The 15,477-nt window shown below is 36.2% G+C and overlaps 2 long non-coding RNA genes across 5 annotated transcripts; both read right to left on the minus strand.

Annotated features, from left to right (window-relative positions):
- Window positions 1-3,262: 3,262 nt before the first annotated feature.
- LOC113299214 lies at window positions 3,263-5,308 on the minus strand. Of its 3 annotated transcripts, XR_003334745.1 has the most exons (5): window positions 4,966-5,308; window positions 4,593-4,805; window positions 4,348-4,511; window positions 4,109-4,176; window positions 3,263-3,794 (listed from the first exon to the last, which is right to left on the minus strand). It is a non-coding gene; the product is annotated as an uncharacterized LOC113299214 (long non-coding RNA). The 3 variants fall into 3 exon arrangements; XR_003334746.1 differs by having other exon boundaries at window positions 4,109-4,498; XR_003334744.1 differs by having other exon boundaries at window positions 4,109-4,511.
- An 8,261-nt stretch (window positions 5,309-13,569) lies between these two features.
- Window positions 13,570-15,391, minus strand: LOC113293224. 2 transcript variants are annotated; one of them, XR_003332143.1, is made up of 5 exons: window positions 15,149-15,391; window positions 14,872-15,030; window positions 14,238-14,363; window positions 13,828-14,134; window positions 13,570-13,730 (listed from the first exon to the last, which is right to left on the minus strand). It is a non-coding gene; the product is annotated as an uncharacterized LOC113293224 (long non-coding RNA). The 2 variants fall into 2 exon arrangements; XR_003332142.1 differs by having other exon boundaries at window positions 14,872-15,044.
- Window positions 15,392-15,477: the final 86 nt, after the last annotated feature.

Consider the following 15,477-nt stretch of genomic DNA (forward strand, 5'->3'; position numbering starts at 1 on the left):
TCCTTGCCATTTAGTAGGAAATTAAAGCAGCCGTATTCAGTTCCTCTACATATATGCAAACGAAGGATTACAGTAACTCGCTAGCAGGGGATTCGCGAGTGTTTCGACAAACTTACCTCCCGTTCCAGACGGGGGATGAACCGTTGTAGTCGACTCGGGCCACGACTCCTATGTCATGTACGAACCCGAGGGGCCGAGGTGATATCGTAATCACCGTCCTTCTATGCAAACAGTTTAATATTTAAACTACCTTTCCGTAGGGTTTAAAAACAAATGTCCCAAAGTTTACAGTCCAAAGTCCAAAAAAATAAAGTACAAGGGAAAAGGAAAGTCTAAAAATAAAAAAAATTAAAAATGTCTCTCTTTTTTTTTCTCTCTTTTTTTATAAAAAAAACCAACAAAAAAAAAAATCTTCTTCTTTCGCTCCTTTCGCTTTGCCTTTTACTCCAAGTCTTTAAGTATTCACCAAAAGCTTTGGCAAAATTTTCTTTCGCTCCAAATTCCAAATTCTGTAAGGAAAAGACAAAAACCTAAAAACGTAAAGAAGAACAAAAAAAAAGAAAAATAAAAATAAAAACCTAAAAAAGAAAAAAAAAATCTAAAAACTCTAGCCTAAAGACAAGTCCGCGTCGGCGGCGCCAAAAATTGATGTGACTCAATAATGTTGTAGTAAAAAGGTTCATAAGACTTGTGAAATAAAAAGATTCTAGATTTAATTCTTAAACTAAAAATATAGCAAACTCAAATAAAGTGATATCAAGATATTAGGAACAACCAAGACACTGATTCCACTATTACACATGAATAAATTATGGTAAATAATTCAAAACTCTAATTATCTTTTAAGTATCTTATTTCTTAATTCACAAATAATCAGGCAAATTCTCAAAAATTAATTGTATCCCCTAAGCATAGATTATCTAAACAAAGCATAACCTATCTAATTGAATCACAACTAATGAAGAAAATTTTGCAAACAATTAAAAACTCTGCAAAAGCAGTGATTGAGTGAATTATAATTTATAAATTAGAGAAAATAAATAATTACCAACTATTCATGCGTAAATAGCTTCCTCATTGCCTTGGTTGTGAGAGAATTAGCCGCTCATCATGTTGGAAACACGCTCAAAAATCATTATTATTGCTCCAAGGTGGTGTACAAATGATGGAATGGAGAGAAAATATTAAAAATCGGGTTTGTAACACTTATTTCTGTTACAAACCAGCTGTTACAGAGACCGATAAATGAGAACTGTCGTTGTTACTGTAGTTATACGACCCACGACTAAGTGTCGTTGTCACTGTTGGAAAACGACTGTCCTGGTAAGTCTGTTATTCGTGTTCTTCATCTTTGCAGCAGCAGAAATTGAGTTTCTGCAATTTGATCTTCTCGACTCTCTGGTGCTCTGTAATTCTCCCAAACTCTCTGTTCTAACCCCTAACTCTCCATACCCCTTCTCTTCAACCCTGCTGACTTATTTATACCCAACAACACCGGGATATTCCTCACTGAATGTGAATAATCCCGTAATAATTGTGTTTATTTTTCCCGGTATGTTATGAGAATAATCTTCCTTCTTTAGCTCCATCACGCGTCTGCATGGTTTTGAAATACTCCAACACACTCAGTAAACAATCAACACGACTTCAAGTCCCTCCAGCCACACGCAGAATCTCCAAAAATAACTCTGAAAATCTCGAGAATAACCCATGTACGTGCCTTGTTCTTCAAGTCCACGTAACTTCTTTTTTCTTCTCACCCGAGTGTACTGAGCTGGATTCATTGATTATATTGGCTTAACAGATCAAACATGTTGACTGAAGAAGAAAATCTTCTCCCGAATCATCCAAATATCCGTGATAATCTCCCCCTTGAATGAAGTTTCTCTGAATTATCAAAACTACGTGGACTTTGCTATTTTTTCGAAACAAAACTCCATACAATCCCTGTTTAGGTGAAACAGGGTCAACTCAATTAAAATCTCCGAGAAAAATGCAAAGAACACATCCAATTCTCTCCCAGGAAATTCCGTCGTTGATAATTCATTTCCCGCCAAAAATTCTTTAAACGTGAAGAAGAAGGGTGCCCCCATAACCAGACTAGGGGTCCCTTTAGCAACTGGGGTGTCTTGGGGTGCAAATAGCGGTTAGTGTGCCCCTTAGTAAGTGAGTGCCCCTTATCCAATCCGAGAGTCCGAATAGCAAATGTCCTCTGGGGTGCCCGGACAACTTTTCGAGCCGATTTTTCCAAGATTGTTTATTTCCAAAAAATACCTACAAACACACAAAACACCATAATAAGGACGAAAACGAGTACTAACAATATACGAAACTGTGAGGACAAATTAGACACATAAATGCATCTATCAACTGTCATTACCTATCTTAGCCGTCCGAGTACTCTTATCAGGTTAAACCAAATCCAAATTATTTTGGTTGTGGATACATGAAGAGGGAAAATAGAAAATCTTTAGCCTAATTGGTTCACTTGATTGGTTGGGCAGTGGGGTTTTGGATCCGATGGTACGCTATTCATGATGTTGGAATATCTTAAACTTGTATGGGATATTCATGCTCTTCCTATGCCCCCATTTACTTCAATGTGGGTGCTTACAACTTTTCCTACTAAATCCCAGATCACAATTTTGAAAACCATACAACCAATCTTTTTTGTGGGTTAACGTACAAATGACTTGAGGTTTGTCTAATTGAATCATCTCTCAAATGGAGTTCTTTGTGAACACTACCGTGTATTCTATGATCATCTCGAGGACACAAATGAATCTCATAATGAGAATTGTGGGAGACAATATAGCTATTTTACATAAACAGATTTACGCAATATTGAAATTTCAATGTACAGTCAAACACCTAGATTAAAATCAACCTAAAAAAATCCAACAAAAATATGGAAGTTGCAAACTTGAACCTTAACCTCCACTATCTGCTTCAACCTCCTTGATTTAGCTGGATTCACAGTCATTTTATTATAACGGGATGATAAAGTGGAATTTATATAACATCTTGTAATCAAAGGAACACAACAATACTTTGAACTTGAAAAATTGAGCCTGCAAAGTCAAGAGAACGTATCGTAGATGTAGGATTACATACTCAAAATAAAGGTCCATTGGAACTTAAATGCGCACACAATGGATTTTGTTTAACTGACTCAAGGATGCCTAATTAAGTAAAGACCAAAATCAACAGACAACAGTATAGGATGGTTTGTTAAAAAAATTGCATATACAGTTCACTGTTGTGGTTGAAAAAACAACATATCAAAATTTGCATATACAGTTCACTGTTGAGTTTTCCTGCTGGGATAATAAATTTGCATGTACAGTTCACTGTTGTGGTTGGAAAAAAAAAACAATTAAGGTGATATGATGGCAAGACATTCATATCAATAAGAGACCTCCAGTTCCTACATGCCTAGTACTGGTTCCGATCAGATATGCGTCAGAGACACTTCTTTTAAATTCTAAACTGAGTTGCAACATTGCAAATTGTGTACAATAGTGCCGTCACAGACCCATTCTCCCACTAAGTCTGACCAATGAAGATTCGCTCCTCAGATGCAGCCAACCAAATCCCGCAGCACCTTTAATGGACACAATTCCTTCTGTCAAAAAATTGTGTACAATAGTAATCGAATTCATTCTCACTGCTATCTACCGAGCATAAAAACCAATAGCAATGCCAAGATACTGAGCATATATCTTGTTCACAACCATCAGAACGTGCAATTTTTACTTCACTTTTATGACTTCCAGAACCTGGACTCTCCGGACCTTGTGCATAATAAACCAAAAACAACAAAATCATCAAAATCAACGGCATAATAAGAGAACCCCAAGGGTGAACTTCCACTTCCAGAACTTCAAATCGAAAATGTGTAGTGAGTTCCCAGATTTGTGCTATATTGCTATGTGATAAAAAATGAGATTACCAGATAAGGCTCCAACTACAGCCCATACATTTATTTCCCGCATTAGCATGTCATAACTACTTTCTAGAAGAGGGTACACTTTTAAGAAACCAATATTACCATCTCTTTGAAGAGAGGTGTTTACTCCGAGAACAAAATTTGAAGATGAACCATTACCTATTACTGGGATGTGAGGCTTTTCCACACAAAGAATCGAATAATCCAATTTGTTTTCCAACTGCGATCTATGAAGTTAAAAAAAAGGTTAGATGGAGAACTGTAGATAGTGGCGAAATATAGTGATAATGTTGAAGATCATTTTGGTCTACTCTGAAATTAAATTGCATATCTACGTCCAACCCTATATGGTGTTACAGTTGGTATTACTTCCAATTGAATCTGAGGATGGTGCATACAGGGATTTGGACGATTCCCACAGAGTAGGCTACTTATATCGTGGTGACTCTAATCGAAGAGGATTTTCAAGCCCAATACAGTTTTCCTTAGTTTTGTTTGGGATCTCATTTAACTGTCACTCATGGATCACTTGTAAGGGTCCCAAGATCTCTGAAAACAAAATCTGCTAGTTGCATTAGTTAAGCATCAATGGTAGCACAAATTCTCTGAAAACAAAATCTCCAAAATAAAACTCAATTGATACCTCAGCATTTTCGATTTGTAGCAGACCTGAGTATATCAGAGCATAAAACAAATAATTAACCAAAATTTTAGAATGATAAAACGTTCTTTCTCGCCTCTTTAGATTGCAGCCAAAACCTATATATAAAATTGAAATTATAAACCCGACATGGCTTCACATTTACTTGAGACGGATGTTGGCACTTTTCTCAATATATCCTCCACAAACAAAAATCTGCAACAGTACATCAACAATCATCAAAGGTACAACCTGCTACAGTGTTACCCAACAATCGTTCAACAATATTTCTTCAGCAACATTATCATTCAATAGAACAATCACATGCCATTTAAAACTGACCAACAAAAGGTCAGTGTTGATCAACATGATTTACCTGAGATGGATGCTTTCTCATTCTGTCCTCTTTCAAAAAAAAAATCTTCTGCAACAATACATCAAAAAATAAAGAAAAACCACTGACAAACAGGAAAACTTCGAAGATGATCAATCGACGGAGATCTCTATTTATTTATGGTAATTGGAATACCCGGGATTGAATTCCAAAAATTATGGTGCTTGTAAATGGTAATGGGGATCTTTAATGTGCATAACGTATGAAAATTGAATACTGAAAAAACGTATGAAAATTTGAAGAGAGAAGAAGAAGTCGAAGTGAAACCATAAACCTGGTCAAAGCAAATCTGAGACGTTGGATTAGGGCGTTGAACGAGGGTGCATCGTGGGCCACGATTTATCTCATGCATTTTCCTGAAATAGCTTTAGAAGATCTATTTCACGTCGTTGGATTGGGGAAAAACTATTTGTTTTTGTAAGATAGATTTCATATATTAATCTAGCACAATGTAATTGATTTCGGATTCCGGTTTGTTTCGGTCCCGAACGAGACACTGGTCCAACGTTGTCTCGGGGAGATTCCGTTTTCAAATCTCGGTGTACTCTCGGTTCCAATTTTTATACATATAATTAATACATATGTTAAAGATATAATGAAATACTATCAAATTCACCAAAAGAAACAAATATTCATTAAGAAAATACAATAGCAGAAACACTTCACTGATCCTAAAATGTTATCGAAAACACTTCATTGACTCTGAACCACTTGGGCACAAACAAAACTTGCTTTGAGCCATTAATTCACAATAATTACCATTGCAGAGCACTCTAATAACATTCTCGAACAACTTATTATGTGCTTCCTCTGTCACGAAAGGCGCCTGCATCATACCAAATGAAGACAGGTCAGTCAGAACTTATGTGCCCAAATCTACCAGGTACCGTAAAAGAGCACCCCTGAAAATGAACTTACAAATTGGTCCGGAGAAACAATACGGGAGTGCATATCAGCTGCATGCAATATATAAATGCAAAACCAAATTGCGGATACTTAACCAATCATGGCATGAAACTATAAAATTATCACCCCCACTGCTTTTATTCCCGTACTGTTGATAAAAAAGGTTGGGTTTTTAAAAATTCATGGAAAAAATCACACATATTGAACTATGTCAGTACCTTACAAAAATCAGTAAGCATACAATTCACACCTGAATTCTATCTCACCCTAAAAGCAAAACCAAAATCATGATAATTCTTCAAATTGGAGAAAGTTAATAATCCAAATTAATAAAATACAATTCATAGAAAACCCAAGACATACATCAACATTAAAACTCAAAAACATTGGTTCTTTTTTGATCATAATTAAAAAACTACCTAAACCCTAAATTATCTTGCCATTTTAAGAAAGATGGTGATGGAGTTACAGGCTAATCACGTACCTCGATTACTGTATGATACGGACTGAACACGGAAGCTCTACCAAGATTATGAAATACACATGGTGGGATGAATCTGAGAGAGAGGCGATGAAAAATACGAGTTTCTAGGCTTTTAGGGATTTAATTGCACTGAAATTACAGAACGATCCTCATCTCGGATGACTCATCTCGGCTTGTTCTCGGCCGAGACAGCCGAGATTTCCGTCCCAATTTCGTTCTACCGAGATCCTAACTTTCCCCACCCTCTTATCCGAACACGGAAATTCCGCCGAGATCTCGGCCGAGATGGCCCAGATCGACTACATTGATCTAGCAACCTTTACATATTACTCCTTTTTTAAAAAAAATAAATAAATAAAGATATTAGAATTTATTACCTATTTAACTAATTGGAAGCCTAACAAGCTAAGCTCCAAGTAGCGTACTACTACATTAGTTGAATAGGTTGTCGTGCTAGCCTACCAACGAGCCTCATGAGGAACCAAGCCGAGGAAGCCGAAGCGGATAGTGTGGCTATGGTCGTCGCAAGGGGGCAAGCTAACTTTACCGTCCATGTCAAACTCTGTACTATTGCGTCATCTGGGACTCGAACGTGGAACCTCCTGGAGCGCATGAAACCTCTGTGGAGCACATGAAACCAGCTGAGTTACAAGCCGGTTATGAAAATAATTGGCTGCCAAATTATTGTCCGAACTTGGGCCAGTTACAAATAGCAATAACCTCCCTATTTTAACATTAATTGATTCTTTTAATCTCTTCATAAGGAATTTATATCCATAATCAATATACTAATAATCAACATTATCTTGAAATTATAGATCTTGTTACACCAAAAAATAAGATGCAATAAATAGTCTGAAATAGTGATATATGTCATTGACGTTATTCGGGAATATTTCGAATTGATTTAGAGAAATATAGAACTACTATATTTGAAATACAAGACAGTGTTAGCAGTCTTACAAACTGGGAAAACGGTTATACGTCTGAAGTCGTATTACATGTATTCTTACACTTAGCAGAGTAGCTATATATCGACTTATAGATTTGTGAAAGGCATACTCGTATGCACATCATGGGAAAATCTGTTTGTTTCATGATCCGGATAGGTATGTATATTCGTATACAAACCATTTTGGAATTGTGGTAAGGGAACCGGGTTTAAGTATCCAAACTGGTATGCGAACCAATACAGTTCTATTTTCTAGAACCAGTTAAGTAACCAAACCGGTACGCAAACTGAAAAGGTTATGTGAACTCCAGAACCGGTAAAGTCTTAAGGTTTCCAAACCGGTTCGCAAATTGACAAAGTTATGTCAACTCCGGAACCCTCAGTTTTGCACCTAAGTTTACAAACTGGTACGTGAACTGAAAATGTTCTGTTAACCCCGAAACTCGGTTTAGCTTATAAGTTTGCAAACCGGTCCACGTACCATGACTTAGTCGATTCACGAACGACTTATGTATTTGTACTTTGTGCATTTGCCAACTATGTTGATTGTGTTCAAATGCGATTAATGTATTTCTATGAGATGATTTGCATTTGATCAATTCTCTAAAAACACTAGACTTATTTGATCACATGATTGTAACTCAAGATCAATGTCTTTGTGTTCACGAAAATGAGTGTTAAGCTTTTAAGTTTATACCGGCTAGTTTCGGCTAACCATGTTGGACATAGTCTTTGTACACGATTCGATTATGGTTTACCTAACCAGAGTGTATATCTTATTTATGTGAATAAGATTCAAAGTTTTCATATAACGGTGAATATTGTTTGCTTGGTTCCAAAGTTATCTTAGCTTAAACCTAAAGCAACCTATGCTTTGAATGTCTATATAAGGGGAACTTTTGGCAACTGGGATCTTTGAATCCTGACACTATTTTTTGGTGTGTCCTAGTTGTATCTACAGTCGTCCTCTCCATAAACGTTTTTGGAGTTTAGCGACTATCAAAGACTTCGTTGGGATTCGTGAAGCCAGGTCGAGTTATCTTTTATCTTGATAACTTGAGTATCCTGATCTTGTTCGATTGTTGATTTATCACTTGAACAAGATAGATAGAAATCACAAAGTTCAATTTGCCTCAACTTTTTGATTCCGCAAGTTTTATACTTGTGAGGTGAATAATAATCTAGGCTGCACTTCGGGTTGCATAAGTCCGAATTTTGAGGATAGCCAGACTTTGTCAAGTTGTTATCGATTTCCATCACCTTGATCTTACATTTGATTTGATCATTCGTTTCGATCGTAATCAGGAAATCAATTATAGGCTTAATCTGTAAGAGGAAGATTTGGTTTAAAGTCTTCAATTGAGTTGAAAAAACTCTTAGTTGGTGTGAAATCATCTAAGGCAATCAATTGTGCGGAGTCCTGCTGGGAATCAAGAGGAGTAAGGAGCGCGACTGTACCTGGATCAGTGGGAGACTTAGTTCAGGCTCAACTACATTCCATACCGAAGTTTATTGGTAGTAGGATATTGTCTGTAGCGGCTTAATACAATTTGGTGTTCAATCTGGACTAGGTACCGGGGTTTTTCTGCATTTGTGGTTTCTTTGTTAACAAAATTTCTGGTGTCTGTGTTATTTTTTTTCCGCATTATATTGTTTATCTTTATAATTGAAATATCATAGGTTGTGCATTGATCAATCAGAGTAGATACGTGCGACCTAGTTTGTTGGATACGACTTGATTGATCCTTGGATATTGGTCTTTGGTACCGTCCAAGAACTCTCTTTGTAATTAGGTTCACGAATTCAATTCTGTAAATGTTCTAATCGCAAGAGAGATAGAGATATCACTCTAGACACTTTCCTTGATTGACTATTAACTCTCGGAGTTGTGTTGAATTTGTCCATACATATTTCCTACGAAAAGGTTGGTGGTGTAATTTGATACCCTCGGTGTTTTCATGTTTTTTTTTTCATGGACCTATTTGTTTAACTCTTAAGTCCATGGTACTCTTAATATAACACATATGTTTAAGTTCTATGACACGTGGCTTAAAGAAACTTTATGTTTAGAAGTCATAAGATAATCTTGGAAAAATAATAATACTTATCCTGCTTCAGATTTACTCACAAACATATCCATGTTAGGTGAAATCTAAGTCTCTGGATGAAAAATGTTTTTGGAAAATCGAATAAAAAAATAAAAACACTTCTAAAACAAATAGAATATATTTCAGCTAAACCTATGGAAGCTACTAATACTGAACTTTTAAACAAAAAGATTCTAGAACTTGAATCACTATATGATACCCAGGAAGAAATAGCAAAACAACAATCTATATACAATATACAATTGTTTTAGGAGGAGGAAACACAAAATTCTTTCATATGACTACTTTAAAGAGAAGGAAAATAAACAATATCGATTGTTTACAAGATAAGAATAATAATGTAGTGTCTTCTAGGAAGGAAACAGAGGATGTCTTGACATCCTACTTTTCTGAACTCTTCTCTGAAACTTTTAACAATGTAGAAAATGAAATTTTCAAACATGTGCAACCTTTCATTTCTTTAGAAGAGAATATATTGTTAACAGTCACCACAACCGCAGCTGAAATCTGGGATGTTGTAAAAAAATTAAAACCAAACAAAGCCGCTGGGCCAGACGGGTTCCCAGTGAGTTTTTTCAAACATAATTGGGAAATTGGTGGACCTCAAATGGTAGCAGTAGTTCAAGATTTTTTTAGAAATGGACAGCTCCATCAATAACTAAGATTAAAACTCCAAAATCTCCAGCTGATTTTAGGCCAATTGGTCTCTGCAACACCCCTTACAAAGTGATGGCTAAGTCGTTGGCTAACAAATTAAAAAAAAACTTTGGAAAAAATTATTTCTCCTCTGCAATCTGCTTTCCTCTCTTCTATACATATCTCAGACAACATTATTGTTACTCATGAGATTGTCCATTCTATGAAGGAAAAAAAAAAATAGGCAACATGAAAAAGCGGGGGTATAACAACACCACCCAATATTTCGCTTAGCAATCTGTATGGACTAACTCCGAAACACTTTCTAGAGAATCAACTAGACAGTCAGACTCAATCTAGGTAAAAGTATCTCAAGGAGTTAATATCTCTCTCTTGTTTTGATTCACTCAAGCTAATAGAAATCAGCGAGTCTATAATCAAACACAAGGAATAACTTGGACGGTACCAAAGACCAATGTCCAAGGATCAATCAATATCAATCAACAACCAAAGGTCGGATTTCAAATTGATTGATTCAAACGCACAACCTGTATTATTTCAATTATATAAACAAATATAATGCGGAAATAGAAATAACACAGACACCAGAATTTTGTTAACGAGGAAACCGCAAATGCAGAAAAACCCCGGGACCTAGTCCAGATTGAATACACACTGTATTAAGCCGCTACAGACACTAGCCTACTCCAAGCTAACTTCAAACTGGACTATAGTTGAACCCCAATCAGTCTCCCACTGATCCAAGGTACAATTGTACTCCCTACGCCTTTGATCCCAGAAGGATACTGCGCACTTGATTCCCTTATCTGATCTCACCCACAACTAAGAGTTGCTACGACCCAAAATCGCAGGCTTTAACAATAAACAAATCTGTTTCACACAGACAAGTCAATCAAAGGATCAATCTCTCCCACAGAAAAACCCTAAAAGTTTTTGTTCCGTCTTTTGATAATAACCAAGGTGAACAGGAACCAATTGATAATCCAGTCTTATATTCCCGAAGAACAGCCTAGATTAATCAATCACCTCACAATAATCTTAATCGTATAGTATCGAAACAAGATGTCGTGGAATCACAAACGATGAGACGAAGGTGTTTGTGATTACTTTTTATATCTTGCCTATCGGAGAACTCTCACGATATCTAGCCAATCAATATAATTGTGCTATTACGATAGAAGATGCAAGATCAGATCACACAACTACGATAAAAGTAGTATCGGTCTGGCTTCACAATCCCAATGAAGTCTTTAAGTCGTTAACCTGGTTTTAGAAGAAGAAAACCCAAGGTTAAAGGAGAAACGACTCTAGCAGAGAAACTAGTATCACACGGATGTGTGGGGATTAGTTTTCTCAATGCTAAATGTCTCCTTTATATAGTCTTCAAATCAGGGTTTCGCCTTGGTTACAAAGCAATCAATATTCACCGTTATATGAAAACCTGATTTAGATTCAAGCTAATATTTCTCAACCGTTAGATCGAAAACTTAGCTTGTCATACATAAATGACTGTACGCTTCTAGGTTTGTTAACCGCACCCAAACGTGTACATTGTTGGTTCAACAATAGTCTACCCAAAGAGGTTAACCATATGAGCGTTTCATACCAACCATGTTCTTCTTCACCATAACTAGTTCAATTGACTCAAATGAACTAGTTAAGAGAGTTGTTCAATTGCAAGGAAATCTTATGTAACTACACGAGACACAATTGAAGCAAATATAATTTGATTCACTTGAATCGGTTCATGAACTTTAATATCCACGGTTTGAAAATGCATTCCTTGGTCTTTTAAGATTAAGTTCAGAAATCATGTTTAGATATATAACCTTCTCAAGTTAGCAGACTAGGTTCGCGGACTTAAGACACCGGATAGAGTTTACAAAATCCAGCAGAAATTCTCGGGTTCAAGAACTACGCCGGTTCGCGGACTGGGTTCGCGGACTTGGCTCACGTAAGTAGTTTGTCAACTCCAGCAGAAATTCTTGGGTTTGAGAACTTCGGCAGTTCGCGGACTTGGCACTTGCCATACTTCCGGTTCACTTGATCAACAAAGTTCGAAAACTTCGGTTCAAGGAATCCATTGGTTATGTAATCTAAACTCTCATTCCAATCATTGAAACATTCTTAGAGGACGTTATACAGTTGTTACACTATTTCTCGTCAAAGCAATTTTCAAAGTGATTGAAACATTCATGACTTCGTCACTAGGTAAAGATAAACTTGGTCGAAGCGAAAAGCTTACCGAAACATATTTCGAGATATAGATAGGCGAGGTATACTCGGATCGAAATACCAAATGTGTATGATCTAGTCTATATATATAGCATACAACTTTTGTCTCAAAGGGTAGGAGATAGAATAGATAGACTTTCGAGTGACATATAAGTTCAAGTCTCCACATACCTTTTTGTCGAGAAGTTCCACCGGTTCCTTGAGTAGATCTTCTACTTGTATGATGAATCGCCATGAAGTCCTTGAGCTCAACTGCACTTACTATCCTAGTCTGAGACTTAGCTATAACAGACTAGAAATCAAGACTTATAGTTTTGATCACTAACATTGACAAATATGCTTGAGATAGCAATGCATGCGAGTTTGACCGAGCAGTGCTCTAACACAACATATGAGCTAAGATAGACATGTCAAAGGCATTTGACATAGTAAATTGAAATTTCATGATAAAAACCTTACAATTTTTTGGTTTCTCTAAACAGTGGTGTGACTTGATTTTTCAGTGTATCTCAACCTCTTCTATCTCTGTTTTGTTAAATGGAACTCCTTGCAAGAATTTAATCCCTCCAGGGGAATTAGACAGGGGGGTATCCTTTATCCCCTATCTTTTCATTTTTTGTATGAAAGTTTTTTCCAGCACTACACCAAATTTAACGTTTATCGGGCTTGCAACAGACTCATTCCGTTGCTAAACACGCTGTCGCAGTTTTTTGCAACAACTTTAGCTCTGGTGCTAATTTCGGTTAGCAACAGCAGTAGCAAGAATCTATTGCGAAATTAAAATATAGAAACAGTAATAAACTGTTGCTACTCTGTTGCTAATTTTAGCGTCATTCCGGGATATATTTTAGTAGAACAGATATTGTTATTTCGGTTCATATTTAACAACACATTTCTGCCGTTGCTAATTATTTTGGAACAACAAAAAAAAGGTCAAGGCTTCGTTGACCTAGTCAAAATTGATTTCCCCCCAATATATCATGCAATACCCAGTTCCCTGCAAAACCCTGATTCATTTTATATCCAGCAATTCAATCTGATATTTCTCATACTCTATATTCACACACATTCCCACAGGTTTAAACCTCAATGATATTCTACAAAGAAAGGGAACCAAATACAATAAAAAACAGGGAACTCATGACATCAAAGACATGTTACAGGTTGCGTTAAGAAAATCAGGAGTCAAATTGTACAACTGAAAGATTGCATATGTAAATATGTTCTTGTTTCTTACATTGTGCTAGTGAAACTATGTTTGTTTGAGCTTCTAAGGATTGCATATAGAAACAGAATGTTACAATCTCTTACAGTGAGTAATCAGAATGCAACAAATTATTGTGGTTTTGAGAGGATGATCATACGATGAGGACGAATTCTCATCTTGACCAAGATGATGAAGAACCTGTCACCGATACATATAGTAAGGGATCACAAATAAAGAAAGTAAGAATACTTTAGAATTCAAGGTATATGCTATATTGCCAATGATTTGCTTATACCTGAAAGATACTAGAGACTAGCTGAGACCAATGAGACTCGAGTAAGTGTTGGGATTTCTGATGAGTTTTTGTTATACCATGATCAAAATGACCCTAGTCATAACACTAGCAAGTGGCACAGTAGTGGCTTTGGATTCATCATAATCATATTCAGGGTGAAGCTCAGTAGTTCAATTAGAACCAAGCTTGGTCAAATTTGGTGCTTCTCGTTCACCACTATTTATGGCACGTTTGATTCCAGAACTGAATTGATCATCTCGGCGAGATTTTATTCTAATTTTCAGCTAAGCATATACTTTTGTCAGTTCTGCAAAAGCCATCCAACTGAAACTTGTGAGGAAACTGAGTATAAATCCTTACAGCAACTTTAGTGTTTGTAATTTAATCACTACAGTTACAATCTACATTACCTGGAATAGGATAAATGTAGAAGATGAAGAACCACAGCTTGAACCAAACCAAATTATCATAGGGCTTTACCAGCGAAGTTTCTTAAATAATTTATGCGCCTCCCATGTTTTCGGTGTCTTCTTTAACTGACGATGAAAAGATTTCAAGTAAAATCAGACATATCTATTTTCGTAAACAGTGAAACAATCCCAATGTCTAACTTGATAAACACTAATTTTTTCGAGAGTGAATATGTCTAATGTTTTACGAAAACATGTCAGCGCCAACAGAATAAGCATGCCAGGAATAAAAAAGAGAAGCAACTTCATAGTATAAGCAAAAGATAAACAAGATACTCCATTCATACCTATTTAAGTAAATGCAGTGATAAAAGAGTGTGTATGCGTTATCTTCCTAGTGTATGAAGAAGAATATGTATTCTACAAGATTCAAATAGTCATCTTAGTCTCACACTTATCTATCTCAAGTCAAAGTCGACGCTTCCATTTCTCGAAGAAACATTAACCTCGTCTAATCCGAAGGTAAAGAAGCAAAATAGGGAAGTGAAAGTGTAGTAATTGATGAACTCAAAAACGAGTCTGAGAATTCACTAAAATCATGGCAAGTGTACTATTTGGAGATAGCTGATATTACCATGAAAAATTTAGTCGTTGTTAGAGACCTTGCATACTGGATCAGAGACAACATTTCCATTATTTGACACCTGAAATGTTGTAACCGCAACTCTTAGACGAATGATTCTAGTGCATGAGCATCTACAGAAGAGTCCCCGCCACGAAGCATGTCCAGAGCCTGCAAAGAAAATTCTGAAAGATTGCTATCTGGGTGAAAAATACTTCATACGAATTGCCTGCTAAATGAATACTGGTAAATTAAAGGACAAAAGAGAAATTATAAAAAGCAGACAAACCTTTAAGAGATTTTCAATAATCAGCAATCAGTATCATCGAAGTTTGCAAGAGCTAGACTTGAGTGGCGAATGAGGTGAGCAGCGAAGTTCCAAAACGCTTGTATGAAACCTATCTAATAATGCTTGCAATAATAAGTTAAAGTATTTCGAGAAGACCCAATGAACATCGCAAGGGTAAGTTAAAAAAATCTCAGCATCTTGAAAAATCAAAAAATTTGAATCACCAAACTCTAAATGAATATATATACACTGAAGAATTAAGGCATAGCCATGTTCTTGATATCCTGATAATTATGCAAAAAAAAAAAAAAAAAAAAAAAAAAAAAAAA

This window comes from Papaver somniferum, chromosome 7 (genome assembly GCF_003573695.1).
Source record: "Papaver somniferum cultivar HN1 chromosome 7, ASM357369v1, whole genome shotgun sequence".
In the NCBI taxonomy this organism is placed as follows: Eukaryota; Viridiplantae; Streptophyta; class Magnoliopsida; order Ranunculales; family Papaveraceae; genus Papaver; species Papaver somniferum.